We start from the raw sequence: 19793 nt of genomic DNA, 5'->3' as shown, positions 1-19793 counted from the left end.
ACTGAGTTCCAAGGCATGCTTCTGCAGAGACACGGTAGAGAGGAGCAGAGAATCGGGCGCTGATCAGCAGCAGAGTGGACGAAGGGTGAAACTTTACTGACCTGGAGCAGAGGTCTAAGCCCACAGGACACTGGCCAGGAGAGTCTTGTTTCTCTGCACACTTGGCAAGGCACTTTATCTTCTTCTGTCTTCTCTTTACCCTCCATGTATGAGCTGATGACTCTAACATGTCTAGTTCTACCTCTACACAAACACCTAAGAGATGCTGACAGGACTCCTCACAATAAGTGACAATTGCTGCACCTGACGCCCTTGGTGGACCTCAAACTCAGCATGTCCTGAACCAAGTTCATTATTTTCCCTCCATAATCCTCCTTTTCACCCCACCACAAAACACTGAATATTTTCCATCTTCAGCATTACTTCCTTTAGCTAAAAGCAAGCTCTGCACTTCTAAGTGATTTGCTGTTCCTATCTTCCACATCTGACTCTTCACCAAAACTGCTCCATTCTGTGCTGTGAATACTTCCCGAATGAGGCTTCTTCTCCCCATCACTGGTTGCATGTTCCCATCATCCCTCATCGCACCTGTTCAGTCATCTCATGACTCCTTCCACTCTCCCTCTTCATTTATCCCTCCATTTTGCAACCAGAGCAGTCTTTCTAAATGGTGAATCTGACCATGTCGTCCCTACCACCAAAACCTCCATTACTTACAAATAAAGGTTTAAATCATTTTTTTCTGGCATTCAAGGCTGTCCTGTCCTCGTTCCATTTTTTCCCCTCTTCTCTCTTTTCCTATCTTGAATGTTCGTCTGTCTCCATGCTCCATGTGCTCGAGATCAGCGCTTTTCCAAAGTGTGTTCCACAGAATGCGGATACTTTGAGATGCTCCTCTGCAGAAGGATTTCAGGGTAAGAATCTGGAAAGCACTGCTCTCTTTGCCTCACTCTTGGATATTCAAGTGGTACATTAGGACATTCTAGACTCTTGAGAAGTCCTGAAAAGAAGAAATCTGTTTAATTTTGTTTAACTTAATGTTTCCCAACTTATGTGACCATGGAATCTGTTTCTCCCCTTTATAGAATAGCAGCTATTATTAGTCTTGTAAAGGACTAGTATTCCTTGGATGCATGCCACTTTTTCTAACCACACCAGACTTCACATCTGAAACATGTCAAACTCCAGGACTAGAGTTGTTTTTTATTTATTTATTATTCCTCAAGCTCTTTACTTAGTCTTAAATGATTTTACCCCAATGTGTCTCTTAAATGCCTGACTTATCCTTCGGGGTCTAGCTCAGATGCCACACTCACCATGCAGCCTCCTCCGACACCCCCCAGCATCCCTGCCCAGCACTTTTGGTGCCACTGCGATAGGAATGGTTTTGTTCTGTCTTGTAGTGTAATTAACTTACATACTTATTGAACTGCAAGATCTTTGAGGACAGTGTTTACTTTTCTTTTCTAAAAAATGATACCTACGGTGCTGCACAACTACATTGACTGCAAGTAATGATGGACCAAGCTTTTCTTTCTGAATTGATTTTACCTCAGGTCATTATTCTCTATGAACAACAAGCAACAGAGGAGCATGATTTCTTCTGGGTTGGATCTTGTTCGAATACCAGCTGGGCTGCCCACAAGGTGGTGACTTTGGCAATCTATGGAGCTTCTCTGAGCCCCAGTTTTCTTACAGGGCTGTTGTGAGAATTAAATGAGTTAATCTATGGTGGTGGTGGTGGAAGGAGGCTTAGCATGGTACCAGCTAAGTACCATAAATTTCAAAACCACAGTGATAATAAAGATGGTGATGGAGATGATGCCCACAGTGATAATGGATGACAGGCACTTAGCAGTCCCCAGGTACCGGGCCCCATACTAAGTGCATTGCAAGCACAATTTTATTTAATCATCACAGCAGCCATATGAGGTACAAGCTATTATTCTCATTTTACAGATGATGAACCCAAGGCTGGGATCTGAGCTGTGTAGTCTCACTCCAGAGCCTGTGGTCTGCTTAACCATCACACAATACTGTAGACTGACCTAGTAAAAATATTTACTAGTTGTTATTTTTATTCACAAATATTGCAAAATATGTGGAATTCAACAGAAAAAAGGATACCAGAAACTGCTGGATTGGAGGAGACTTTGGTGTTGAAACCTATATTTGTCACCGTCACTAATTGTGAGGTCTGGAGCCAAATAAGTCTGACCTAAACCTCACTTCTTTTATCTGTGAAGTGGGTAGCCTTTTTTCTGTTGAATTCCACGTATTTCGCAATCTTTGTGAATAAAAATAACAACTAGTAAATATTTTTACTAGGTCAGTCTACAGCATGTGTGATGTACCTCATATGGCTGCCAGCTTGTGGTTATGCAGATTAGAAGCATTGCACATAAGTTGTTAGTTCATCTTTTCACTAGAGGGAGGGAAAGAATAAATTCAACTCTGAAATTGCATCCCACTTTCCTCTGAAAAAGAAGCAAGCAAGCAAGCAAACAAAAAACACAAAACCCCAAAACCTCCCTCTTTAAAATCTGGGACTGATTACAAAAGGTATCTGGAAAACACGGAGCCCACAACAGTCCGGGAACAGGTGCAGCTGCAGATCTTTGCTTGTGCGGATGAGGAACAGAGAGGGTCGTCATCGCCCATGACCCCGAAGCCCACTGAGGCTGCGTCCTTGGAGGCTCTCATCCAGCCTCTCCTCTCTAACGCTTTGCTGCTGCCCAGCTGCAGTCTCCTTTCCATCTCCCTCCGCCGCCCGTTAGACCCCAGCTGCTCTCCCATGGGCCAGCCTTAGGCCCCCTTGTGCCACCCTTACCGCTGCTGCGGAAGTGATGTGGGAATCACAGGGCGGAGCGGGTGATTTATGGACAAACCCCGTCCGTAAACGCCCAGACAGAGGCAGGGTACCGGGCTAGCACGGCGTTCAAGGCCCATCGTGTTTCACTCCAGCTCACCTACTCAACCGCACTTTCGCTCCCCGCCTGCAGCCCTTCTGTATCAATCACCTGGGGCCTCTCACAGCTAGGGTTTCAGGCTTCAGTGTCCTTGTTCACCCTGGAAGCCTGAAAGTTCAAAATAACACCTGATTTGCTCTTGTTCTCTCATTCTGGAATCTATTTTCTCTCCTTTAGCTCTGATTTAAATCGATTTTCAGCATGCTCCATGATGCAGAGCAAGTGTCTTCTCTTCCATGAAGGCTTCTCTTACGGACCAAGACAAAAGGTATTTTACTTGGAAGGTCCCCTTCCCTCATCATCTCTGCCTGCAGAGTGGTTTCCTTATCTTCTACTATAGCCCTTAGTATTTTCTAATCTATCTTATGATTGGAAATTGACATATTTATGTTTCAACTATATTGTAAAATCCCTATCAGATTAACCAGGAACGTCTCTCTTTGGCAGCATCCAAGCAGATCTGGTCTTGAATATTGCTTCTGCAACTCTCTCTCACTTTGATGTTGCATAAGGTATCAAATTTCTCTCTTTTATTCATTGTTAGTGTTATGATTATTGAATTTATGTAACTGTTAGCTAATCTCCAAACCCACTTTTTCCAGCTAGACATAATTCTACAGCCTATTTTAGGATTAGGTATGGTCATGTGACAGAATTCCAGCCAGAAGAGTGTGAGCAGTAGTGATGTTTGCCATTCTGGGGCCTGACCCATGAAAACTTCCAGTGCAATTCTCTGTGCTTTTTTCCATTTCTGCAGCAAACTTGGGTGCCATGTTTTGAAGATGGGGGTGTGGTAGCAAAATTTCAAGATGTTCTCCAATGATCCTTGCCTCCTGCTATTCACGCCCCATGTAATTCTCTACTGTCCTGAATATGATGGATGTGTGCCACCAATAGGATATTGCAGAAAGGGCAGTGTGTGACTCCCAAGGCGAGGTCATAAAAGCTATGTGGCTTCTGCTGTAACCTCTCTTGCATCATTCTCTTTGGTGGAAGCCAGTCACTATGTCATAAGGACACTCAAGCAGTCTTGTGGAGAGGTCCATGTGGTGGGGAACTGCGACCTCCTGCTGGCTGCCAGCACAAATTCTCATTTATGTGAGTGACCTTCTTAGAAGTGGATGCTCCAGTCCCAGTTCAATCTTCAGATGACTGTCACCTTGCAAGAGACTCTAAGCCAGAACCACCCAGATAAGCCATTCCCAAATTTCTTATGTATGGAAACTGATAATGCCTATTGTTTTAAGCTGCTAAGTTTTGGGGGTAATTTGTTATGCAGAAATAGCTAACTGATACAGAAGGCCACAAAGTGAAAGGGGCTTAGGTCCCTGTGACTCCCTAAATAGGAGCTGCCCACTGAGACTTGGGCTTTGTCTCTAAGTGGGAATCCCAAGGCTTAAGCTCCTTTAGCTTTATGGTAAATCTGCCTTTGTTAGACTCCAGTACATGTCTCTGCTTATTCAAGTCTTTCTTTTATGGCTGTTAGTAAAATTTTGTAATTTTTTTCCTGTAGGTTTTGAATATTTCCTTTTTTTCATTTTCTTTTTTCCTCTTGTTTATTTCTATTTCTAGCCATTTAATAGTTGGTTTTGTCTTTGTAGACGGAATGGAATTTAAATGATTTGTGTATGTTAATCTTTATATTCTGCAACTTTGCTCAGTTCTCATGTAAATAAAGAAATTTGCCAGTTAATCTTGAATTTTCCAGATAATCATATCATGTGCAGAAAATAGCAGTTTTCCTTTCCTTTGTCAGTGTCTTATTTCTTTTTCTTATTCTGTTGTGTTGACAAGTACTTCTATAGGATATTGAATGGTTATGGTGAGAGTAGTTTGGGCTTGTCATTCATGTGTCTCCCCACTAAGCATGAGACTTGCTGGAGACTTCTAGTAGATTGAATTTAGCACATTCTTTTTGGTGTCTAGTTTGCTAAACATGTTTTTTTTTTTATCAGGTATTGTTTTGAACTTTATCAAATTATTTTTGACCTCTATTGAGATTATCATACAATTTTTCTAATTTAATATATTAACACAGTTGTTAACACAAATAGATCTTTGTAATTTCAAATGGGTCTTGTATTCTTAATATAAGCCTTATTTGGATATAACATATGATTCTTTTAATACATATTGTTGATTTTGACTTGATAGTATTATACTAAGGCTTTTGGGTGCATATTCACTAAAGAGTAGCACCTATTATTTTGCTTTCTGGAGTTGTCTTTCCTTGATTTGGATATTCTTGTTTTTTTTAACTAGTGAAATGAATTGAGTAACTTTTCATCTTTTTCTGTTCTCCTGAGCAATTCCTGTATTAGAGGGCCTGTTTCTTTAATGTTCAGTAGTACCTCATCCCTAAATCTGTGTGGGCCTAGTGTCCTATTTTTTTCCCCTCTTTTTTATTGAAGGACTAAAGCTTTGAATGCTTTTGCAGTTTCTTCCAAAGTTTATCATCTACTCAGCCTTTCTGCTTTTTCTTAAAGTTAATTTTAGTAATTAAAAAAAGTCTTCTCTACATTTCTATATTCTCTTTCTTATTCTTAAATTTGTTTATTCTCTACTAATTTCTTAGTCAGATTTTCTAAGTCTTTGCCTATTTTATTAGTTTTTAATAAAATAGCTTTTGGCTTAATAGATTAATTGTAATTCTTTGGTGTCATATTTTAGTAGCTTCTTTTACCTTTATTCATTCGTTTCATAAATTTCCTGTATGCTTGTTTTGATCTTTTTCTAGCTTCTTGAGCTAAAAGTTTAGATAATTTATTTTTAGTCTTTCTCATTTTTAGATAAATGCACGAGTGCTGTAAATTTTTCTTTGAGTACAGATTAATCTTTATCTGATATGCTTTGATATAAAATGTTACATGGCTTATTACTAATGTATAATTTATAGTTTGAGTTTTAGTAGCTCTTTGGATCAGTGTTTTAAATTTTTAGATAGTTCTTATTTTCATCTTCTTTTCCCTATTTATCTTCTCTTTTTCTCTTCTTATTCTAATTTTACATAAATATGGTCACCATATTGATGTATGACTTTAAATTCGCTGATATTGTTAAATCCTTAATATTTTTTGTTCCATTGGCCATATCAATGAGAGCAGTAATTAGGAATTTCCTACCGTGATAATAAGTTTGTCAATGTCTCATTTTGGTTTTGAATCAATTTTTGCTTTATAAATTTTGAGGTTACTTTATTAGGTGCATTCAAGTTTAGAACTGTTAACAGCTTTTTGAAGACAGGGACGTTTTATCATGATGTACCACCCTCTCTATCCTGCTTAATGATTTTTGTCTTCAAATCTATTTTGTCTAATTATAACATAGTTTTCCCAGCTTGTTTTTGATTAATACTTACCTGGCATTTATTTTTGCATCTTTTGTTCAACCTTTCCATGTCCTTAGCTTAAGTTATGTGTCCTGTAAACAGTGTAGAGCTGGCTTATGTTTTTGTTTTATTTCAAGCTGATAAGCTCCCCCTTCCATTAGTGAGTTTCATTCATTCTGGTGTGTTGTAATTATTTATACATTTGAGCTTGCCTATTCTCATCTTGCTTTTTAATTTCTATTTGACTCTTTGCTATTGCTTCTATTTTCTCCTTCATTGAATTTAGATTGAGCCAAAGTTTCATGATTTATTTATTTTTATTTTTATTTTTTTTTCAGACAGAGTCTCACTTTGTCGCCCAGGCTAGAGTGTAGTGGCGCGATCTCGGCTCACTGCAAGCTCCGCCTCCCGGGTTCACGCCATTCTCCTGCCTCAGCCTCCCGAGTAGCTGGAACTACAGGTGCCCGCCATCACGCCTGGCTAATTTTTTTTGTATTTTTAGTAGAGATGGGGTTTCTCCGTGTTAGCCAAGATGGTCTCGATCTCCTGACCTCGTGATCTGCCTGCCTCGGCCTCCCAAAGTGTCATGATTTATTTTTATTAGATGTTCTCTCTCTGCAAGTTTAGATATTATGTACTTATATAATTTACATATCTTATTTCCATTTTACATCATATTTTATTTCTATTATTTCAGTGGGTCCCCAGTGATATTTAACCATATTTATAGAATGTAACAATGTCTAAAGCCTGAGCTCACATTTTTGGGGGATACAGGTGAGTAGGTGAAAGGAGGAGAACCTAGGGAGTCTATGATTCATGGAAACCTCTGGCCAGAGTCCAGGCAGCATGGAATTGTGAGGAGGTCAAATAGAAAGTCGACAAGACCGGCAAAAGGGGCAAGCCAGGAAGCCCAGAAGAGCACAGAGTCTCAGAGGCATAAATGTCAGTCTCTCGTGGGACTGTTTACAGACCTGCCAATGTGCATGTGCGTGTGCTCCTGAGTATGTGAATGTGTGTGAATCATGCTTGCACATGTGTATGTGAGTGTGTATGTGTGTGTCTGTGTGTGTTTGTTACTCTGAGAACTGAGGACAAGGAGAGGCAAAGGGTAAAAGGCAAAGAGTAAAACGGAAGCAGTAAATACGTCTGACGGTAAGCAAGGGTTCAATTTCACTGGACATAGCACCAAAGAGTAAAGTCTGAAAGGGAAGAAGACGGTGAGGGGGCTGAGCCCTTCCTGTCACAGGGGAAGAACATGTTAAAGGTGGATTTGGAAGAGTGGGTTTCTTTCCGGAAGACAAATGGATCAAGAGAAATTCCATCTACTTGGATCAGAGGATACAGGTTGACCTAGAATAGTGACCTAGGCAGACAGGGCTGGTGTAGTTCAAAAAATCTCCTTTTTCACAGTGAAAGCCCAAATGACGTTATTTCTGAGACTTTTATCCTGTGCTGTTAGTGTTCTGTTTTGTACACTAGCTATCAGCACAAGAATCATTTGTTGACAATGGTTACTAAAGAAGTTTTAGGTCTCATCTCAATGTAATCTGTACTCTGATTAAATTATAAACAGATTTCTAGAATTGAACAATGATAGTCCATATGGTGTAGGAAGGGAGAATTCAAATAGAATATTCTCTCATTCGGTGATGAGAGCACTAGTGACATGTCAGTTTATGAGAAACAGATATAGTACATAAAATATTCCCTTGTCTAGTTTACTTCTTTCCACAGCCAGGGCTATGAAATCTTTTCTGAACTAACTGACACACAAAATGAAGTTAATTAATATGATTTTAAAAAATATTATGTTTTTCATTCTACATGGTGTTTTTTGTTGCTAATAGAACTAAAATCTCAGCACATTCACTTCCAACCCAAAATGAAATGCAACCTTTCAGTGTGACGCAGGCTTTCTTCCTACTCTGTTTCCTGTCATAATCTATGTTTTGGTAAGTAAGAGGACGACTGGACTATGCCTTATGCTTATAAAACACCTTTTATTTTACCATCTGTAAGCCTTAGCTAAACACTACTGATAGTCCAGAATAGATACAGAGACAACAATGCAATGAATTAGAGAATAAAAGCACTGATGGGAGGAAGCAAACAATGGAAACCAAGGCTGTGTGCTTTATTTAAATGGTACAGTTCCTGTTTAGAAAATGAAAAACTATTTGAAGTCACTTTGGACTACTGAGTTTTCTTTATATATATATGTATATTTATATATATATGTATATTTTTATTTCAATAGCTTTTGGGCTACAGGTGGATTTTGTTTACATGAATAAATGCTGTAGCAGTGAAGTCTGAGGTTTTAGTGCACCCTTTGACTTAGTAGTGTACGTTGTACCCAATATGTATTTTTTTTAATCCCTCACCCTCCTCCTCTGAGTCTCCATTATACCACCCTGTATGCCTTTGTGAACCCATAGCTTAGCTCCCACTTATTAGTGAAAACATGCGGTATTTGGTTTTCTATTCCTGAGTTACTTCACTCTTAGAATAATGTCCTTCAGTTTCATCCAGGTGCTGCAAAAGATATTATTTCATTTTTTAATGGCTGAGTAGTATTCCATTGTGTATGTAGACCACATTTTTTTGTCCACTCATCTGTTGATGGGCAAGTAGGTTGTTTCCATATCTTTGCAATTGTGAATTGTGCTGCGATAAACATACGCATGCAGGTATTTTTGATATATGACTTATTTTCCTTTGGGATACCGAGTTTTCTAATGCAGGTTTTGCTGTGACCACTAACTGGAGAGGCCTTGGTAGCCTGTCATCTCCTTCCACCCTGTGGGTCTCACTGCCTGGGAATTCACATTGTTCCTTTTAGCAGGCCCTCACCTCACACCTTTATCCTGGCCCCTTTCCTGGTTGCCACACCTGGGCTTCACACCTCCCACTGGCTTCTATTGCTGCCACATAAACTCCAAATGGCTGTGACCAAGGGCCAAGTTCACCCTTCCATCCCGCCTTGAGTTCTCACTCTGACACCCAGGAATATCAGCACTGGAGTCAGCCACACGCTCCCCGTGGGATACTGGCTGCCTCTTCTGGACGTGAGAGAATTTGAGTGCAGTGTTTCTCTAGTTGCTGACCCTTCCCAGCTCCTCCTTTCAGGGAATGTGGTGTCATCCTGGCATTGTCCTGTCTTAACCTAGCCCTGCTGGTCACCATGGCTGCAGCTGGATATCCAAACATGCAACACACATAATCATGGCTCTGTGCTGTGAGGAGGAGACAAGACCTCCCCAAACCATTCCCTTGAGCTTTCCTATGGTTGGATTCTGGTTGTATTTCTCTTCTTTTCTTTTCTTTTTTTTTTTTTTTTGAGTCGGAGTTTTGCTCTTTGTTGCCCAGGCTGGAGTGCAGTGGCATGATCTCGGCTCACTGCTACAACTTCTGCCTTCTGGGTTCAAGTGATTCTCTTGCCTCAGCCTCCCTAGTAGCTGGGAATACAGGCTCCCACCACCATGCCCAGCTAATCTTTGCATTTCTAATAAAGGCGGGGTTTCTCCATGTTGGCCAGGCTGGTCTTGAACTCCTGACCTCAGGTGATCCATCTGCCTTGGCCTCCCAAAGTGCTGGGATTACTGGCATGAGCCACCGCACCTGGCCCTGGTTGAATTTCTTGAGAGAGTTGCGTGATTCACCCTAGAACCCCCTCATTCTGCTCAAGCAGCAGGACAGGCTCCCTTCAAGCCAGGGCCACTGTTAATCAGGAAAAAGAGGTGATCAAGAATGTTCTCAATTCAAGAGGGTCAGAAACGTAATGAACTGGTTGATGATGGGAGGTCTGTTTTAAAGTTTGGCCCTGAAGCCCTAAGCATGCGTTTTCTGGCCATGAGGCACCTGGGGAGGAGGCTGGATGGGAGAGAGCTGGGAGGCTCTGCAGAGTTCCTTCAACCAGGAGGCTGCCTCCTTCCAGGGAGAGTCACACAGGAGACAGCTGAAGATGCTGTCATGATTAGATCCAGGTCAGTATTTCTTCTCTGTGGGAGCATCCCATTGGCCAACTCGTCATTCCAGAATCTCAGATGCATGGCTTTCAATTTCCTGTCCATGCCCGCTGCAGTCCGGGTCGGGATCTGGCCTTTCACCATCCTGGGCTGCCTATTTCTAGGATCTCTCCCTCTCACCAATCTCATGCAGCAACCAGCATTACATTCCTGAAATATGGGTTGTTGCAGTTCCCTCTTGTCTGCAGGATAGAGTGTCAACTTCTGGGTGTCCGACCAGCTTCCTCCACATGTCCTTATAACCTATTGTATTGATTTAATCTCATTTCCTAAGGGGTCTCTGCACTTGGATGCTCTGAATCTTTGTGTAGTTGGTTCCCTGAGCCTGGACAGCTCTTCTCTTCCTCTTTCCCACTGATCACGAGACTTCACAATTGTGAAATCCTTTCTTTAATGCTTCCTTTTGTGGGATGACCCCCTGAGATAATCAGTGGGGTTTGTTGAGGTCCCCTCCTCTTTTCCTCTACACCACTCTTTTATGTGTCCTGTCTAGCCTCGTGTTGAAAGTGCCTATTTCTGGGCTCCAGTTAGGCTCATTCATGCTCCCTCTTTTCTTTGAATTATCATGAACTGAACTGATCTATCTTTTAAACAATTATCCTTGTAAATTGGGTCTATCTTTTAAGTATTAACCTTATTTCTCTCAATTCAACTTATTTCCAAATAACTATTAGGCCTACCCATTAGGTGATAAGTTTTTTTTTTTAAATAATTTGTCACTATAGAAATATTCAAACATATACAAAAATTGAGAGTATAGTCTAGTGAACTCCTACATCCCCAGCATCCAGCTTTGTCACTCCTCCTCCATATTATGTTGAAGTAAATCTCAGATATCTTTCTACCATAAATATTTCACCATATTCCTTTAACAGCTAAGGAAACTTAAAAAATAACCATCATACAATTTATTACTTAAATTTATTAATATATTTTTAATACCAGATGGTACGTTTCTTACAGGATGGAGCTGTGACACCCTTGTCACGAACGAGCTTACAGTTCTAGACTCATGCTCTCAAAGGTTGCTCAGCTCCCTATTAATAAATTGATTGATGAATCAATTAAATGATGTTGTGATTATTGGCTATCACTGACACTTGCAGAAGGTAGCTCTCTCTTGTGCTGATTTCATGTTAATCTCATCTAACTTTAAGGAACTCATTTCATGACACATGGGTTTTAAAGGCCAGTACTCCACAATTCATGGACGCTCTTCTAACTCAAAGTAGCTATTAAGGAAACCAACCTTAAAGTCAGGCTGACAGGGACCTTAATGTACCATACCAATTCCAGCCTTATAGACTCAACCAAGTTATTTAATGTTTCTAAATCCAGTTTTCTTATTGGAAAGAGTTTCTAATAGTACCTATCTCCTAGGATTTTTGTGTGGGTTAAATGAGATACAAAAACACAAGGCAGTGTTAGGTACTTAGTAAGTACTCAATAAATATTATCTGTTCTCATTTTTTATGCCTGCAGAGTATTAATATCCTTTTTTCTCCCACTTTTAAATGCTAGAAGAAGATTGAAAATGGCAACTAGCATCTCATAAAATGACATAGGATAATTTAGAAAAGTGGGGAAGTATTTATATCTTAAGTCAGCACTATATAAACATCGATATGAGCCAACAATATTGTGTGCTCTCCAAGTGTTTTGCAGAAGCAGTGGGGCTCCTGCTGAGATGTGGTCTTGCCAAACCCCCTCAAGCTCCAAAGATGGTCTTTTCAAAATCTTTCTTCTCTATTGCCCCAGGCCATGTTCTTCCAGAAAACTGCCTGAAAGCAATTTCCTTAATCGGGTTGCTAAGGGCAACCCCAAAGAAACAACATACCAAGCTATCTGTCTGTCCATCCGAATCCCAAAGGCTTTCCTTGTGCTTCCTGCGCTGACCAAAGAGGCATTCGAGGCACATGTGAGAGAACAGCTTTCCAGAAACCACACTTGAGTCCACAGCAGAGCAGAAGGGGCAGGAGGCATCAGGACCATTTCCAGATTTCTCTCTGGCCCTGATTGTCTAGATTTGCATCCAATCACTGCAAGAGTTTATCCAAAAGTTGTTAGAAAGATTTGGGTTTCACACAGTTATGAAAACAAGGTAGAAGCCTGATGTCTTCATTTCCCATGAAATCTTGTGGGTGTAAATGAAACATGTTTTAGTCTCAAATCCTGGAGCTGTGGGGTTCACAATGGAGAAATATCCAGGTCTCTTGAACAAGACTGGACGATAACCAGGGACAGTTCCCTTGTTTCCCCACGTTTGTTTATGAGTTGGTCAAACTGTTGTCTACTCACAGGAGATTCTTAGACATGACAGCTATGGGACAATCTCTTTTCAGATCCTGACAGTGTCCCTGGGAAATCTTTCTGTTCTTAGTAAATATCAAGTCAGATAAAGAAATAAGGCTGGTGATGGAGCTGAAGGTAAAATAGGAGGCACTAAATCACAGACCATGCAAATTCATGTAATTCTTAGCTTTGGGAGGTGTTTAATGCTGTGTAATAAACACCATCAAAAATCTCAGCAACATAAAACAACAATCACTGATTCTTTAAAAATCATGGGCCTCTAGGTCAGAGAGCTGATCTTGGCTTCAAGTTCCCAGTGGGTTCAGGCTTCCTCCATCTGTCTCTCATTCTGAGATCCATGATGACCCAGGATATAGTCAGCTCATGGTTGTTGCTCAAGTCACATAAGGATGAGCAGAAATGTGATGTTCTGAAGCCCTGGGCTCAGAATTGGCACACTGTCATTTTTGCCCATATCTTATTGGCCAAAGCGCAATATATAGACAAGCCCCAAATCAAAGGAGAAAGTGAAGTCCATTCACAGTGACTCATGGCAAGGGTGGGAAGGAAGCAAAGGTTGCAAGCGGAGAATACAGTTTACCCCACAGGATAACTCAAGCAAGTCAGCCTGGCAGGGTCAAGGTCACTCTTACTTTCTCAGCAACTGGGGTGGCATTATACACCGGAGCTCAGTGGCCCATGGCCGAGATTGTATATTAGGAACTACAATCCAAGCAGCCTAAAGTACAGCCCAGGCTTGTGAATTTGGAAATTTCCATTTTTAGGAAATTTGATATTGCTCTGTGTGCCACCCCCCCATCCCAAGGCATAAGTAGTGCAGTAGCTAAGTATTTTTAGGACATGCAAATCTACTATATTTTGTCGGCTACAAGATAATAGGGCACACAGGATTTTCTAAAGCCGCAATTCCAAATGGCATGGACTAGGAGCCAGGTTTTCTCACTCCATGTCAAGGGCTATTCTTCTTTCCTCTCTCTGTCTCTAACAATAATGCAATGATATTCTGAATTTAGTTGTAAATGACATTTGGAATTTGATGTAAGCTATTTGATTTTCCTTCACAAATTTATTTATAGCAATTTCCTCCCAGAACACGCTGATAAAGAGAAATAGATGACAGTTATTGCTGGCAGTTATTAATCAGCCATTGACTTGATGAAGCAGCCATGGATGCCACACCTGATGGCGAGGCATGTGGCCTGGGGGCCAGCTGCCACGGGTCATCCATGTGGCTTTGGGAGTGTTGGGAAGCTACTGCTTCCGCATCTCCAAGGAGCAAGCATCCTGTGAGAGTGGAAGTGAGAGGTCAGTAAAGACAGACCTGTTTTTTGAGCCCTTACTCTGCCAGGCATTGGGAAACAGAGAAACAGAATTTCTGTCCTTGTGAAGCTTCAGCCTAATGGATTATTTCTCTACATCTATTAAGGAACATTAAGAAATAATTTCGAAAGAGTGAAGGGCCCGGTAGGCACATTTTACATAAGTCATTTAATTGGCTCTTCCAAATGCCTCTTAAAGGTACGTGGCGATCCCATTTTACAGGTGAGAAGACTGAGGCTCAGTGAGTTCTAGTAACTTGGCAAAGCCCATCAGCAAGCTGACAGATGAGTCAGGATTCCAGTGCAGATCAATTGGACCCCAACGTCTTTGCTTTTCCCACCACATGACTTATGGAGAATGGAGCATCCCATTTCAGGAGAATGTGATGTCTCTGAAATTCTGTCTTCAGCAATGTACTCTTTCAAATTTTATGTGTTCTTTGCTACCTCCATTTGGGTGGAAATTGTCTTATAAGAATCCTGGAATCCTTATAAGAAAACTGGAATCCTGACTTATCTGTCAGCTTGCTGTGGGGCTTTGTCAAGTTACTAGAACTCACTGAGCCTCAGTCTTCTCACCTGTAAAATGGGATCGCCACGTACCTTTAAGAGGCATTTGGAAGAGCCAAGTAAATGACTTATGTAAAATGTGCCTACTGGGCCCTTCACTCTTTCGAAATTATTTTTGTAATTCCCTGAAGCAATTGGAATCGTACTGGAGAGTAAAAAAAGAAAAAAAAAACAAAACCAAAAAACAAAAAAAACCCATCAATGTTTTAAAAACAGAAATGCTAACACAGCAACAAAAATTAGCCCTAATTGCAAAGCCCAGTAGAACTGTGCTTGAGATGATTTGCTGCTTTATTTTTGGAAGCCCTCCATATTACCCACACTATTGTCAAACTCTTCTTGAGCAGTGAACATCAAGAGATCATGGATCCAATGGGAAAATTGGTGTCAAGATTACATCAGAAGAAAGGCAAGTATCCCATCATTTCACTGCCCACAAAAATACATTCTTTCCCTTTCCCTCCACTATTTTAAGACTTCATTGACCTTTTCTAAAGTCCCAATTTCCATTTAACCTCTGTGCCAGTCAAGACAGCAGTCCCAAGTCTCTAACCTTCTTCACCCAATGATCACTCTTTGAACTCACCAAGCATGTTACAAACAGAAGGAAGCTATTAGCAGGGGGAGTTCGAACCTATATAGCCAACCATAAATTAGAAGTCTAAGGAAGCATTTTCAACCACTGCGAGGTCACTCAGGCTGACTGCTGGCAGTGGCTTCTCATCGATGACAGGTCACTAAAGAATTCTCTCTAGGCGGCTCATTTTTGGTGGCAGCAATATTACTGCTTGGACTTCTGAAATGATTTTTGTGATGCACATGGCTGCCAGAGGCATGAATTCTGGAATCAGAGAGAAGAAACCGCTAACCTCAGGGGCTGAAGGAGACTTTGGGCTTCCTGGCTAGAGTGCTGAGGAACTTGGTGCTCTCAGGCTGCTGGTGGGAGGAGAGACCTGGGTTTGAGGAGGTGACCGGCCAGGCTTATGGATGGGGATCCTCATGATGACTTTCCCAGCTCCTGTGCACTCAAACTGCCATAAAATCAGTTAGTGGGTTTGTGCTTTGAGCAGCTCTAGTAATTCATCTGGGGTGTCTTTATAGTTTACAAGGCACTCTTGCTTCTGAGTTTCCCTTAGAGCCTGAGGCCACTCCCAGAGGCCCAGTAAAGAGCAGTGGCCAAATGCACAAACTGGGCCTGGGCTCAGATCCCAGCTCTGCTGCATTCTAACTGTGTGACCTTTGGCAAGCTGCTTAACCTTTCTGTGCCACTGTTTATGCATCTGTAAAATGGTGTTAAGACTATACCTGTCCCAAGGAGTTGCTGTGAAGTTAAACTGGGTTAATATTTGAAACACTTAGAACTGTGCTATTAAGGCATTAGCCTAATCTTCTCCATTTTAATAGGTGAAGATATTTGGAAATCTATAGAGGATGATTTGCTATAGTTTACTCAAGTGACTTGAACCTATCTCCCCCTCCAAAGTCTGACCATTATTCCACATGGATGTTCCTTTATGCGATTTTCTGTCCATCTATCCCAGCCAGAGTTCCATTTCTTGCTGTAATTCGAATATTTTCACACTGGATTTTCTAGGAAAGGTGGCTGAGGGAGGGCTATCTTAGGTATACACTTACACTTTTTAAAATTGTTCCTGTTTTGTTGTGTGTACTTATGCTCAGGTTTTGAGTTTACCCCTAAATCTCAAAAGAAGTATATTGAAAAGTATGAAATTGCCATTTATTATAATGCCAAATCAACTTCCTCAAGAATTTCACGTATGTCAATGCATAGAAATGATTTCAAATAAAGTATGTTTCTGTGAACATAAAACATTTACTTGTTATGACACTGTAATCAGGGAGTCACAGATTCTAGGATATGAAATACTAAGCACCCCATCTCTACCAAAATAAAAAAATATTTAGCCCGGCATGGTGGCACACACTGTAGTCTCAGCTTCTCAGGAAGTGGGGGTGGGAGGACAACTTGAGCCTGGGAGGCTGCAGTGAGCTGTGGTTATGTAACTGCACTCCAGTCTGGGTGACAGAGGGAGACTGTGCCTCAACAAACAAACAATAAGTAGAAAGAAAGAAATACTAAGCAAACATTTGATTATCTCATGCCCAGGTTGTATCTGGAGATAAGGGTATGCTGGAAAGAATCCTGGACTAAGAATCTGGAAGTCTGGATTCTAATCTCACATACTTATTGCATTCGTGGTGAACCAATTACCTCTTGAGTTTCAGTTCCCCATTTGTAGAATGGCACTGGGTGACCTTTCCATTTCCTCCTCATTCCAATATTTCTATTACTCTGTCTTGGTTTGGGTTTATTGAGAAGCAGAGAGGAAAAGTTAATTGGGAGGCAATCTCAGGAAGCACGGTTAGGGGAGCAGGGAAATGAGACAAAAGAGAGGCAGCCCATAATGGTGCAGCACCAATCCATTTACCTCTTGGGGCCATTGGAGCTTCATCCAGCTGGAAACCCTGGAAGATAGTACGGGACATGCCTCAGACTGAGGGAGCTGGGGTATTTACATCCCAACTCCTGTCAGTCAGAGCTTGAGGGCTGTTCTTCAAAGGCTCTTCTGGTCTGCCACATGGAGGAAAATGGTGCAGGAAGTCCTTTTGGCTGAAGTGTGCAGGTGCTGATGATGGGAAGGTGGGTACTATTCCCTGAAGTGGTGTAGGAGAGGAGCACCCGCTGTGTTTGCTACACATTGACCTCCCAGATTTGCCTGTGATTTGGTGCTTATAGAGATGTGTTGATTCTGTCTAGTCAAAGTGAGAGTAATTGCAGAACCAAAACCAGAATCTTAGTGGTGACTGTGCAATGTCATTTCGTCTGGTGATTTTACCCAGAGCATCTCAGAACACTAGTATTGGTAGTATGTAGCTTTGCTAATAAATATATACAAACATATGTTGAAATGACTTGTTATTATATGACTAGAGCAAACCCACGTCATCCTCATGATGTCTTGCTGTCACAATCTCATTCTCTCTTGGGGTCTGACCTGACTCCTCAAGCAAGAGAACAAGGGTTGGCAAAGAGCTCTCCAGGGATGCACAGCCCCAGGTGCCCAGCAGAGGGCATCAAGTATGACAGACATTGGAATGACATCTGCTGTGTGTGCAGAGCAGACTGATTGAGTGGAACCATGACCAAAGAGAACTCAGGTAGACTCAAGCGCTTCTGGGAAATTTGAGAAACTTCCCTGACAGAGAATTTACTTCAAGTCAGATACCTCCCCAATAATTGAAAATCCTGCCAGTAATGAGGAAAGAGAAGTGGACCCAAATTCCTATTTCCTTGAATCTGCTCTTCAGTTTGTTCATGAAATTTGCTCACCTGATAAATCTTGCTCGAGAGCCTGCCATACTCCAGCATTGGGGACCCAGCAGTGAAAAAAGCGTACAGTCTGGCCCTCACAGATCTTCCCTGATATGGTTTGGCTCTGTGTCCCCACCCAAATCTCATGTCGAATTGTAATCCGCATGTGTCAGGGGAGGGACCTGACAAGAGGTGATTGGATCGTGGGGGTGGATTTCTGCCATGCTGTTCTGGTGATAGTGAGTGAGTCTCACAAGATCTGATGGTTTTAAAGTGTGGCACTTCCCCTTTTGGGTGGGCTCTCTCTCTCCTGCTGCCATGTAAGACACACCGCGCTTCCCCTTTGCCATGATTGTAAGTTTCCTGAGACCTCCCCAGCCATGCAGAACTGTGAGTCAATTAAACCTCTTTTCTTTACAAATTACCTAGTCTCAGGTAGTTTTTTTATAGCAGTGTGAAGATGGACTAATACATTCCCTTTCAGTGAGACGACACAGGCAATCAACAAACTACTAACTAAATGCACAGTGTCAGGAAAGAGAAATGTTAGGAATAGGAACGAGGCAGGGTAGGGGAGTGTAGAGGTTCAGGAGAGGTGTTTTAGTTTGGTATTGTGCCCAGGACAGACCCTCAGATAAAATGCCTTTAAGACAAGATCCTGTGGAATGGAGGGAGGACCTAAGGAAGCAATGCAGATGGCTGGTAATGGAGGGTCCCAATTAGAAAAAACAAAAGATCAGAGAACCTAAAGCCTGAGTCAGGGTCAGTACCTGAAGTGGGGCTGAGCAGGGTATTGGGGACGAGGCGAGGACAGAGAGGGCCTGAAGGTGAGATCAGTCATCAATCAGGTTAGGCCTTGTGAAGACTTTGGCCCTTACCCTGGATGGGAAGTAGAGGTCTGGCATTCTCTGCCTTTCATTTGGAGAGGATCCCTCAGGAGTGGAAGGGCAGCAAAGCTGGGAAAAGTAGCAATAAAATACCTGCAAATGTTTTATATAGATTTTGTTCACATCTCCAAAAAAAGTGCAAAAACTCCCCTAGCTCTGCATTTTCCAGTCACTGTGGACTGAATTGTGCCCCTCCCCACCAAGTTAATATGCAGAAGCCTGAACTCCCAATGTGACATTGTTAGGGGGTAGGGCCTTTGCGGGGTGATTAGGTTTAGATGAGGGTATGAGTGTGGAACCCTAAGGGTGGGGTCCTGAGGGTGGGGTGGGGCCCTCCCTCTCTCTCTCAGCCGTGTGAAGATATAGGGGGAAGGCAGCCATCTGCAAACCAAGAAGAGGGTTCTCACCAAGACCTGGCCATGCTGATACCCTGACCTTGGGCTTCCAGTCTCCAGAACTGGGAAAAAGCAAACAATAAATGTCTGTTGTTTAAGCCCTCCAGTCTGTGGTATTTTGTTAAGGCAGCCTGCGCTGACTAAGACACCAGCCAATTTTGTTTCTGTTTCCCTCCCTGAAGTCAGTGAGGATGGGAGCTCTCTAGGTAGTAGTGTGAGGGTCTGAGGGACACCACCGAGGGACATGGGTGGAGAGGGGCAGTCATGGGTCTGAGAGGCCAGCAGGGGCCAGACCATGCCTGCTTTGTAGGACACAGTGAGGGGCTGGTACTTCAAGATCTGTGGGAATGGGAGCGGAAGCCCAGGGAGGGCTGCAGGGAAGGACTTGGCTCTGGCTGCTGTGGAGGGAGAGCAGGTGGCAGGAGGGCAGGGCCAAAAGTGAGGAGCCCGCAAGAGACACTCAGGCAAAGTACAGGCTAAGATTGCAGTGGCTGAGACAGGGGCAGCCACCATGAGGATGACCATAAAGAACACCATAGAGAGGGTTGTTCCAGATGACTCCAAAAGCCCCCTCCAACTCTAAAGTTCCAATCATTGGATGCTCAGAGCACTAGCAGTGTCAGATATATATTTCTTAGCCATACCAG

The sequence above is a fragment of the Nomascus leucogenys genome, chromosome 13, assembly GCF_006542625.1.
Source record: "Nomascus leucogenys isolate Asia chromosome 13, Asia_NLE_v1, whole genome shotgun sequence".
In the NCBI taxonomy this organism is placed as follows: Eukaryota; Metazoa; Chordata; class Mammalia; order Primates; family Hylobatidae; genus Nomascus; species Nomascus leucogenys.
This window is presented reverse-complemented; position numbering follows the sequence as displayed.